The sequence below is a fragment of the Sapajus apella genome, unplaced genomic scaffold (genome assembly GCF_009761245.1).
Source record: "Sapajus apella isolate SASKATOON/1434 unplaced genomic scaffold, GSC_monkey_1.0 scaffold5, whole genome shotgun sequence".
Taxonomy (NCBI): domain Eukaryota; kingdom Metazoa; phylum Chordata; class Mammalia; order Primates; family Cebidae; genus Sapajus; species Sapajus apella.
The window spans coordinates 36,426,336-36,438,377 of record NW_022436945.1 but is presented as its reverse complement, the minus strand read 5'-3'; the positions used below and the strand labels follow the sequence as shown (position 1 = coordinate 36,438,377).

The following is a 12,042-nucleotide window of genomic DNA, read 5'->3' as shown; positions in this document are numbered from 1 at the left end:
ATAATTCTAAAGTTTAATTTTTTTTCCCAAATGTTTAACAAAACATTATACTTTCATTTCCCATGATCATATGGGTTGATTAATTTATTTATTTAACAATACCTCATGAATATCTTCTATTGTCTAAAAATACAGGGAGGGGAACATCATACACTGGGGTCCGTTGAGGGATAGGGGACTGGGGAGTGATAAGAGGGGGAGGGGAGATTAGGGAGGGATAACATTAGGAGAAATACCTAATGTAGGTGATGGGGGATGGAAGCAGCAAACCACCATGGCATGTGTATACCTATGTAACAAACCTGCAAGATCTGCACATGTACCTCAGAACTTAAAGTAAAATAAAAACCAAAACAAAACAAAGAAACAAAAAATACAATTCTTCAACGTTCTTTTTTTAGTCCCATAGTGATTCAAACACCCTAAATAAAACAACCACTATAGATACTAAAAATTCACTCGTCTACTATACTTCTTTACCATATTTTTCATTTAGCATCATCTTATGAATTAACAAATTGTCAAAAGGGAAACATTCTCTGGGAATTACTAAAGTGTGGCAAGTCCTATGATTCTACAATTTAGCTGATACTTTTCAATCAGAGATCTTTTTACCTCAGCGGGGACATTTTGCAATATATCTGGACCTAAAAGTTTGAAACTGGAATCTAGTGGCTAGAGGCCAGAGATGCTGTTGAGCATCCTACCGTGCACAAGACAGCCCCCAACAACGAAGACTTATCTTTTCCAAAATGTCGGTAGTGCAAAGATTAAGAAATGCTGCTACAATGATGCTTTACAAATTTGCTAAGGAGCCTCAGTATATAAAGTACAAATGAAATAAATAAAAACCATAGTTTGTTAATATAAAATCACTGTACAAGTTCAAATATTCATCCATTTTAATGGGCACACTCATATAAAAGTAGGATTTATGAGAATTATGGTTTTGAGTCTCTCTCAGTAACCATTTATTTTCGTGTTGTATTTGATTTATACAGCATTGAGAAAATCCTTATAAATAGCGAAGTACTTGCTTCTAAAACCTTGAATAACCAAGCTCAGGCTATCCTGAATTGGAAAAACAGCAACAACAACAGCCCCAACCCCTGGGCAAGAAACCACCTCTAAAGTCAATAACACCATTGCAAATAGTTTAGGAACATTCATAAATGGTTGGTCCCTAGAAGTCCTTAATGATGGATTAAAGGCAAGCTTTACTTGGTGCTCAATGCTCTGCATAATTTAACCTGACAGCACAAGTTAATATAGTGTTCTTGAATGTATTAACGTGGGGCATAGGACATTCTCATATTTATTGCAACATTATTCACAATAGCCAAATATGGAATCAACCTAAGTGCTTATCAATAGATGAATGGAGAAGGAAAATGTGGTATATATGGACAACGAGATATTAGCCATAAAAATGCAATCCTGTCATATGCAGCAACAGATATGGAATTGGAGGCCACTATGTTACGTGAAAGAAGCCAAGCACAGAAATACTAATATTGCATGTTCTAATGCCATGTGGGAGCTAAAAAAGTTGATCTCAAGATAGAGCATAAACTGGTAGTTACCATAGGCCAGGAAAAGGGAATGATGAAAGGCAAAATAAACATATAGTATATTAATTACCACTGAACTGTACATTTAAAAGTAGCAAAGATGGTAAATTATATATGTGTATTTTATTTTAATAGAAAAAGCAAACAAAACATTAAAAAAGTGACATAGGACAGCTTACAGTATAATGCTTCTTATTATAGTTTAAAATAATTATATATATATTCTAACTTTAATTTTAGTTTCGTGGGTACATGTACAGGTTTGTTATATAGGTAAATTGCATGTTATGGGGATCTGGTGTACAGATTATTTCATCACCCAGGTAATAGTCACAGTATCCAACAGGTAGTTTTTTTATTCTCACCTTCCTCCTTCCCTCCACCCTCAAGTATGCCTCAGTGACTTGTTCCCTTCTTTATGACCATATATATATTTAATGTTTAGCTCCCATTTATAAGTGAGAACATGCGATGTTTGGTTTTCTGTTCCTGTGTTAGTTCGCTTAGGCTAATGGTTGCCACTTCCATCCATGTTGCTGCAAAGGACGTGATTGCATGCTTTTTTTGTGGTTGTGCAGTATTCCATGGTGTATATGTATCACATTTTCTTGATCCAGTCTACTGTTAATGGGCACTTAGGTTGACTCCATAGCTTTGCTCTTGTGAAGAGTACTGAGATGAACATATGTGTATATGTGTCTTTATGCTACAATGATTTGTATTACTTTTGGCATATACTCAATAAGGGGATTGCTGAGTCAAATGGTAATATTTCTTTGGCTTCTTAGAGAAATCACCAAACTGCTTTCCACAATGTCTGAACTAATTTACATTTCCACCAGCAGTGTGTAAGTTTTCCTTTTTCTCTGCAACCTCACCAGCATCTCATATTTCTTTACTTTTTAATAATAGCCATTCTGACTGGTGTGAGATGGTATCACACTGTGTTTTTTATGCATTTTTAATGATTAGTGATGTTGAGCATTTTTTATATGCTTATTGGATGCATGTGTGTGTCTTCTTTTGAAAAGTGTCTGTTCATGTTCTTTGCCTACTTTTAATGGGTTTGTTTGTTTTTTGCTTGTTGATTTCTTTAAGTTACTTATATACTCTGGATATTAGACCTTTGTCAGATGTATAGTTTGCAAAATTTTTCTCCCATTCTGTAGGTTGTCTGTTCTGTTGATGAACAACATTCCAACGATGTTTTGCTATGCAGAAGCTCTTTAGTTTAATTATGTCCCATTTGTCAATTTTTGTTTTGTTGCAATTGCTTTTGGTGTCTTTGTCATGAAATTTTTGCCAGATCCTACGTCCAGAATGGTATTTCTGAGATTATCTTCCAAATTTTTTAAACTTTGTTCTTATATTTAAATCTTTAATCCATCTTGAGTTTGATGGCTCCACACATGATTTTCTAAATCATGATTTTAGAAAATATTTGATTATAAGGGCATCCTGATATCCTGTTAAAATGTGGATGTAAAATAGGAATTACGGTGTAGGGAAAGGGTCTGATTTTAATCTTCTGGATATGGCTAGCCAGTCGTCTCAGCATCATTTATTGAAGAGAGAGTCCTTTTTCATTACTTGTTTTTGTCAATTTTGCCAAACATCAGATGGTTGTAAGTGTGCAGCCAAAAATCATTACAATGGTTTTAAATAAAATTAGAATCCAATATTTGTGGCACCATTACAGAAAAAGACTTAGGGATACTTGAGAGTGTTATTTGAGCCCCACTGGTCAGCACATCTCACTTAATGTAGTCCATTTTCAGAAAAAATGTCATCTGGTTAGTTAACCACTTCATTATTAAATCAGGACATGCACTGAAATATAATATTGAACCATTGATTCAGAGTAGTGAATTACAATAGCTTTTACATGGCAATTTATATAGCCAGTGCAGCACTATCTACAAAATAACTAATGTCTCATGTGTATGGATACTTGCAGTTGTAATTTTTTAAAAAACCAAACTTTTAGAAAGCATAACTGAATTTACTGTTGCTAGCCATTATGATCAATTTATTTAACAATCAATAGCTATAAGTAATATAAGTGATACTACCTAGGGAAACGATATGTCATACCAAGACTTGACCATAACCCATTGTTTTTTCAACTATGATCTCCTGGGCCAATTTACTTCTACTGCTTCGAAATCCCAATATAATATTAAAGAGAATTGAGTAATCATCACAACTTAACAAGAGAAGAAATCAATAGCTCTAAGAACTTACTCTCAGGAAGTCATCTGATTTCCTTTGGAAAGTACTGAAACAAACTCCATCTTGGGATATATACGTTCCAAATTTCAGACTCCCAGGAGGATTTCACTGGTCCAACTTGAATGAGGTACCAACTCTCCCACAACTATTGAGTAAGGGTTGGAGGACAGCACTAATACACAAATACAAATATGGTCACCAGAGACCCACAGGGCCCTCTGAGAAGGGAGAAATTATTGAGGCTCAGACAGGGACTCCCACACAAGCACATACTCATGAATCTATATTAGCCCATAGAATTCTGTGCAACAGAGTGTTGAACTCTGCTGATTTAAGAATTTGGCATTTTTAGATTTTGTGATGCTTATGGTTAAGTGAGCTGAGTGTATGAGCTTTTTGTGAGAAAAAATTGCTTAGCCAGAATTCCCTGGGCCGTCAACAAAAAGAGATGTCCCTGAGCAGATTTCTGTTCAGCTTTTTGGTCTTCTGGATGAGTAGCAACAATGAATTCTCTAAGAATGATTGCTCCTGTATTTCCATTTGTTCTACTTGTCTAATATGATTGCTTCACAGTTGTTAGTCACCTCTACCATTAATTAACACATCCACATGAAAATGTACTCACACTGGCTGAAGCTATTTGATTATTATAAATCTTCTACCAAATCGAAGTTGCCAAATATTAGATTACAAAAATGAATAGATTAAGGGCTTCAAGATTGAATTGTTTTTTAAAATTCTGTCTTTAGCTTTTCAAACTCAAGATTTTCATTCTGGTGTGTGCAAATATTTTTATTGGTGGATAGCAAATGAAAGTATAGGATGGTAAAACCAGCTAAAGGCAAAAGCATTAACTGACTGTTCTGCAGAGAGATTTCCCAGAGGTAGATTCATGACAGCATAACATTCATCTGTCTTCTTTCAAAGACATTTAGAATGGATTACATTATAATCCAATTTATTGACATTTTGAAGGTTAGGTCAGACCACTATAATGGGCTGTTAGTTAGAAACTGTGGTCGCCTGATACTTTGGAATGAACAGAAATCATGTCACTGTAGTATTCATTTATTAAAGTTTATGATGCATGGTTGTTGGCCTTAGGAGTCATTGTAATAGCAAATCATACGTATTTAATGTCTGAAGGTGGCATGATTCTCATTTTTGACAAAACATAATCCAGAAACCCTGGCCCATAAATATCTTGGAATCTAGGATTATACATACACACACTATACACAGGTGTGCACACATATACACATGGAGAAGGTACATTTGCAAATAGCAGTGTGAACTTAAATGAACAAATTATGTATGCTCAGTTGAGGTTTTCCCAAAACTGTCAATTTTATCAGAAAGAATCCCCATGTTTTAAAATCATTCTCTGTATAATTGTACAGTTTAACAAAATCTGTAAGAAAGAAAAATGAGAAAGAAGAGGAGAAAATCCCTTAAAAATATGAACCCTATTTATACCCCTAATATTGGTGAAATTGAGAGTGAGTAGTTATAAGATTGTTATCAGTATCACTCAATAGAGTGTTTGAAGAATGGCTTGCTTAGCCTCTTGGCTACACCTTTAATCCATGTTACTTACATCACACAAAGAAACTGGTAAGAGAAGATGGATCAGTTAGCTTAAGTTATGACTAATAAATACGTAGATTTTTTTGCAGCTAATATTTATTAACTGTTCAGTGAAATAGGGTGAAAAGAATATGCATTATCTTCATAATTTGTGACAGGTTTTATTAGGTAGGAGTTTGGCTAGTCTGTTTAGAAAAATATCTTGGTATTTCAAGGTGAAATCCCGGGAGTGTGAAATATAAATGATAAGAAAACCAAAGGAGATAAACTGTTGTGTGAGATTTAAGAGGAATTTAGGGGTGAGGAAACAAAATGTTGGGGTACTAAAAAGCTTTAAAGAACAGTCATATTTGATATTTAATTACAAAATTTTTGTTGTACAATAATAATACATTTTCTGTATTTACTCAAACCAAGCCTGATACACATCAAGCATACCTGGGTGCATGTGCGTGCACACACACACACATGCACACACGCACACCACACACACGTGTACATGCACACGCATACACACACACGCCACACACACACGCCACACACACACCACACACCACACACACCACACATATCACACACACACCACACGCACACACCACACACGCTACATATGCACACCACACACCACACACCACACACACACCACACACACATACCACCCCCCCCACACACACACCCCACACAGCACCCACACCACACACTCCACACACCCCCACACACACCCCCTCACACACACCACACACAAACACACACACGCAAACACACACACACACAGACGTCTTGGGTAAATGTTTTATTTTTATACTTGGAATACTGAGAAGGGGCTGAATTCCTTATCCTGACAGCATTATTGGAGCAATACTCTATAAATGGAAGCAATTCAAAGCCAGAAATTACATAAGCCCTTTGGGAAGCTTCAGCAATCTGGGGGAGGGCATTGGACTCTCATAAATAATGGATCTAAAAAGGCAGAGTGACTTTGGCTAGTATTATGCTAGAATCCTATATGACAGGCACTGTACTAAGCACCTTACATACAATATTAGTTTCCTCTTGTTGCTATAACCAGTTACCACAAACTTAGTGGCTTAAAACAACACAAATTTATTCGCTTACAGTTCTGGAGATCAGAAGTCCTAAAATCGAGGTGTTATCAGGGCTGTGTTCCTCCTGGAGGCTCTAAGGCAGAGCTTATTTCTCTGCCTTTTTCAGCTTCTAGGGGACATTTGCATTCCTTGGCTTATGGGTCCTTCTTCCATCTTCAAAGCACATCACTCGAACTTGGGCTTCTATCCTGACATCTGACATCCTCTCACTTTCTTACTCTCCTGCTTTCCTTTCATAAGGACCCTTGTGATTACATGGGACCCGCTAAGATATTCCAGGATGATCGACTTTATCTTTTTTTTTTTTTTTTTTGAGACAGAGTCTGTCATCTAGGCTGGAGCGCAGTGGAGTGATCTCGGCTCACTGCATCCTCCATGTCCCGGCTTCAAGAGATTCTCCTGTCTCAGCCTCCCCAGTAGCTGGGATTACAGCCATATGCCACCATGCCCAGCTATTTTTTTTTTTTTTTTTGTAAAGACAGGATTTCACCATGTTGGCCAGGCTGGTCTCAAACTCCTGACCTCAAATGATCCACCCACCTTGGCCTCCCAGAGTGATGGGATTACCGCGTGATCCACTGCACCTGGCAGACTTTATATATTTTTTCTTTTTTTTTCTTTTTGCTCTGTCACCCAGGCTGGAGTGTAGTGGTTGGTGCGACCTTGGCTCACTGCAACCTCTGCCTCCCAGATTTAAGCTGTTCTCCTGCCTCAGCCTCCAGAGTAGCTGGGACTACAGGTACCCACCACGACACCCAGCTAAATTTTGTATTTTTGATAGAGATTGGGTTTCACCATTTTGGCCAGACTGGTCTTGAACTCCTGATCTCAAGTGATCCACCCGCCTCAGCTTCCCAAAGTGTTCAGATTATAGGCATGAGCCTCTGTGCTTGGCTAAAGACTTTATCTTAATTACATCTGCAAAGCCCCTTTTGCCATGAGAGGTAGCATATTTACAGGTCCAGAGAATTAGGACATGGACAGCTTTGAAGGAGAAAGCATTGTTCTACCACATGTGCATTACTTATTATTTATAATAGCCTTATTATGTTGAAGCTCTTTTCATTCCAATATCAAAGATAAGAAAAGTAACATCTCGCTGGATTAAGACATTTTTCCAACTTTACATAGTCTATGGTAATGCTGAAATTCAGACCCAGCTTTGCTCGATTCAAGGATTAAGGTCTCTCTAGTTATTGCAGTCAGACCAGATGAATCTAAGCAGAGAAGATTTACTTCAGTAAAATATCTTCCATAAGCAGTAAAACTAAGTATAAAAATTAAAAGTTAACCTTACCATAGTTTTAGTATTCATTTAGTTATCAATAATTTAGGGCATTCAGTATCCAATCAATAGTGTGTATAAAAATTATAGAGGACTAACCAGAAATCAGGCACTACTGCAAGCATTGGCTACAGCAATTTAAAACATTCAGCTACATATTTATGCTGTCATGATATAAAATATACATATATATTTTAATACTGTAAGGTCTCAAAACAGAAGATGGAGCCACTGTCTACTCATTTTATAAAATAAGTAGGGTGTGCTTATTTCTCATTTGGAGCTATTACCTTTGCCATTTTTTTTTTTTTTTTTTTTTTTTTTTTAGAAATCCAGATCTCTTACATCAGTAAATGTTTACATTACTAAGAAAGCATAAATGTCACTCAGGATTGCAATGCAAGACAGTTTAATTCTATACTTCTTTGGTTGGTGGCAACTTGGACAAAGCTTGCCTTAACCTAGGTTTGTGATCATTCATGAATGGAGGTATGATGCAGTTGGAATGTGGTGTGGAATAGGAAAGAGAAGAGAGTTATGACATGCATGTATAAGTTCAATACTTGATGCATAGTAGGATCTCAATTAACAGTAGCTGCTACTATTATCAGTCTATATATTTCCAAAGAAATAAAAAATACATATGACATTACTATTACAAATACATTGTAAGATTAACATTTAGCCATATTAAAACATCTGGAAAATACAGAAAATTATAGATAAAGAGAATAAACATAACCTCATCATCATAGTTTTATTATTAATTTTTCTTCTTAAAGTTGAAATTATATGGTATGTGACAGTTTCATTTGCTCCTTTGGTCAACCTATAGGTAGGAACTTTCTTAAGTCTTACGTATGCTCCATGAACATAATTTTAATGGATGCTATACCCATGACTTACTTCACAATTCATCTATTGGGAGATATTAAATGTTCTTTAGGATGCTTTAAAAAAAATCACACCCAGTTGACAGCATTCTCACTGCTATTCTTATTTTTTGATTCTATATTTCTACTTTCTTTTCCCCCTCTGTTTTGTAGACTTAGTACTGAATGCTAATGACACTCTTCTCAGTGCAATCTCAGGCAGTCATTTTGAGATAATTAGCTACACACCAAATGTTGCATAAATGGGCTCATTATTATTCACTTCTGTTGCGGCAGGGTGATTCATGAACCACTTTATAAATATGAAAAGCAGTCCATAAATCAAAATAGGGGATGAGGGTGGGCAAAAAAAATTTAAAGGATTAATAGGGAATAGAACAATAGTAATTAGCAGGCTCTTGTCAAAGTTCCAGTATCAGTGTTAGTCATGTTTTTTTTTACCATGAATATCTGGCTGAGTTCAAGACAGACTATTTTTCCTAAATTGTATCAATATACACATATATCTATGAAGTATGAGTATGTATTTAATTTCTGCCATATTTAATACTTCATATTAACCAAGTAGCTGAAATATGTATTAGGGTGCAGAAATAAAATGTGGTGTCCCCTCAAATTAAAGCATCTTTATTCTTATCATCTTATTAGGAATTTCTGCAGTGAATAAATTGTAAGGAATTAAAACAATAGCAATGGCTTCTTGGTCTTTTGGCTAAGGTCAAGTGTGGTATCTTTTCTTATCAGTTTAAACCAATAGCAAGCCCTATGCATTCAGAAAGGACCTAGATATTGAAGTAAAAGTAGAAGCCAAAGAAAATGTTTACCTGCAGTGGAATGCCATGACTTGGTAATCAGTAAGTGCAGGATAATTAAACAAGGACTCAGACAGAATTTACAGCTAGAGCAAATACATGGATCTCTTTTGCAGTTACTACTTTTTTGATTTATTTTCAAACCTATTATATTTCTTTGCCACATGATTCTCTTTCCTAGAACAAAGAGCTGATCCATTCATTGAAAGGCAATCAGTCATCTTGAAGTGGTATTCCTCAAGGAGTTAAGTAAAATTCAAGAGTGATGGAGCATTAGAATACTGTGTTATTTGAGAACAGTGGCTTTATGCTGAGAAAAACAAACAAAACCAAAACAAATAGGACAGAAGTATAAATTGCGCAAAATTCCCAGCTCCCTAAGGGGATAAAAGCAGGCCCAGGACATTTATTTTCTATTTAAATAAGCAATAAAGAAAACAAAATGTCCTGAAATTAGTGGAGAAACACTACTTCTAGAACAGCAATTAGCAGAGTAATATGTCTTTTCATTTTGCCCCTATGTATGTGGACTTTCTGCATATTTGTAATCATACATAGGATTCTGTTTTCTTCCCATTGAATCTTAATATCAGATACATTTTCCTCATCAGCATCAGGATTGTAATTTTTTTCAGTGGGGAACAGTATACTTTATATTGAACATTTAGGTGGTTTTTCAACTTTATCAGGTTAAAATAAAGCTAAAACATGTTCATGAATATATTATTTTCCGCATTTTGGATTATTTCTCTAGCTTGAATCTAATAAATGAGATTGTTATATCCAAAGATACAAAAATTTATATGTCTAAAATGCCTTCTTCAAGGATTGTGCTAAATTACAATGCCAAAGATTATTAATTTCCCTTCACTGGTTCTCAACTGGATATTGTAATATTTTTGTTCATTAAATAGATAAAAAATGGTACTTTGTGATTTAAATTTTTAAATTCTTATAGAATCAAGTGTTTTTCAATATAACTGTTTACAAGCTGCATTTGAAACTATTCTTTCTCTAGATACCAAAATCATTAGTGATATATCAACTTACAACTAAAAGAATTTCAATGATAATATTTTTTTAAATGTCCGGCAGAACTGAAGAGTACCCTGATATAGATTAACTTTGCTGTTGTCTTATTCAGTTACTTAGATGAATGAATACATTTGTATTGTTGAATTTAATATCTTTGTTTACATATATTTTTATGGTTTATTGTTAAACTTTTCTGGAAGAAGGTATAAGTTATAGAAATAAAAAATTAAAATAAGGCCTGTGTTGGTTTTTGGAGTTCACAATGAACACCACCAAAATAAAGCTAATTGAGAGGTGATCATACATTCTAAAAGAAAAAAAGAGGAAGAGGATTTGGTGTATTTTTAAGTTAATAATTAAGCACTCCAGATATCATACTAACAATAAAACATGCTTTCTGACACTGAGCTTTTGTAAGCATAAATTCCTAACAACGGCCATATTTAAAAGCTATAAAACAAAATTAGTTTTCTATTCATTTTTATAGGTCCAGTGTTAAATTCTGGAGGGGTCAGTATATCAGCATAACAGTATTTTTAAAAATAAGAAATACTGTTTATTTCTATAACAAAGAAATTATAAAGTAATATAATAAGAGACCATTTTCTAGCCATCTGAAATTGCCCAAAGTTAATGTTTGATGACATTGGATTTTTGTGTCCTTATGGGAAAATTAGAAGCCATACTCTTGGTGAGAAAATAAATAGATACACCCACCATGGTAAACATTTTGACAACGTCTTGATTCAGTAATTACCTCTTGACTCAGTCACTACTTCTAGTTCCCTACACACTGCACACAAGGAAACATAAGTAGAGGTGTTCCCCAAGCACTCCTTGTAAAAGCAAAAATGAGTTAACACCCAAATGCTCCAGCAAAGCTAAATGGATACACCCCTCTAGTATATGTACAGTGGATTACTTTACAGCAGTAAAATGTGAAGGAAGTACACGTCTGAACATGGGTATGCCTTACATTGTGCTGTGTGGAAAACAAAACAAAACAAAAACAAAAAACAAGAAGGGATGTTTACAAAAACTACATTTATTAAAAATTTTACAAGAATGAAAGATTAGCATGTATGCCTTAGGGAATCACATATGTGTAGCAAATTTTAAAAAATGTACATTGAAATGATACACAGTATTTTTTGAATAGTGGTTATCTCTGGGGAGGGAAAGGTAGGGGAAGGAAAAAAGATGAGATGAAGATGGTATTGTAGTAATCTCCTAAAATTTCTCCTTCCATCCTTGGTTCCTTTCTCCCTTTTTCCTTCTCTTCTTTCTATCCTCTTTTCCTCCCTCCTTTCTCCTCTCCCCTCCTCCTATCTCTACCCTGCACCTGCCATTTCTACTTCACACCTCCCATCTCTACCCCACACCTTCCTCCTATCCTTCCCCTCCCTCCCACACCAAGTCCTCCCCTTCCTTCCACCTCACCCCTCCCCTTCCTATCCCTCTTTTCTCTTTCTTCCCCATTCCCTTCCTTTTTTCTTATCAGTTGTGTTAATTATTCAATTT

General features: G+C 35.3%; 1 protein-coding gene across 4 annotated transcripts in view; it reads right to left on the bottom strand.

Annotated features, from left to right (window-relative positions):
- Positions 1–12,042, bottom strand: part of GABRB1 (gamma-aminobutyric acid type A receptor subunit beta1) — a 439,527-nt gene that overhangs the window by 112,216 nt on the left and 315,269 nt on the right. The gene's annotated exons all lie outside the window — the stretch shown is intronic.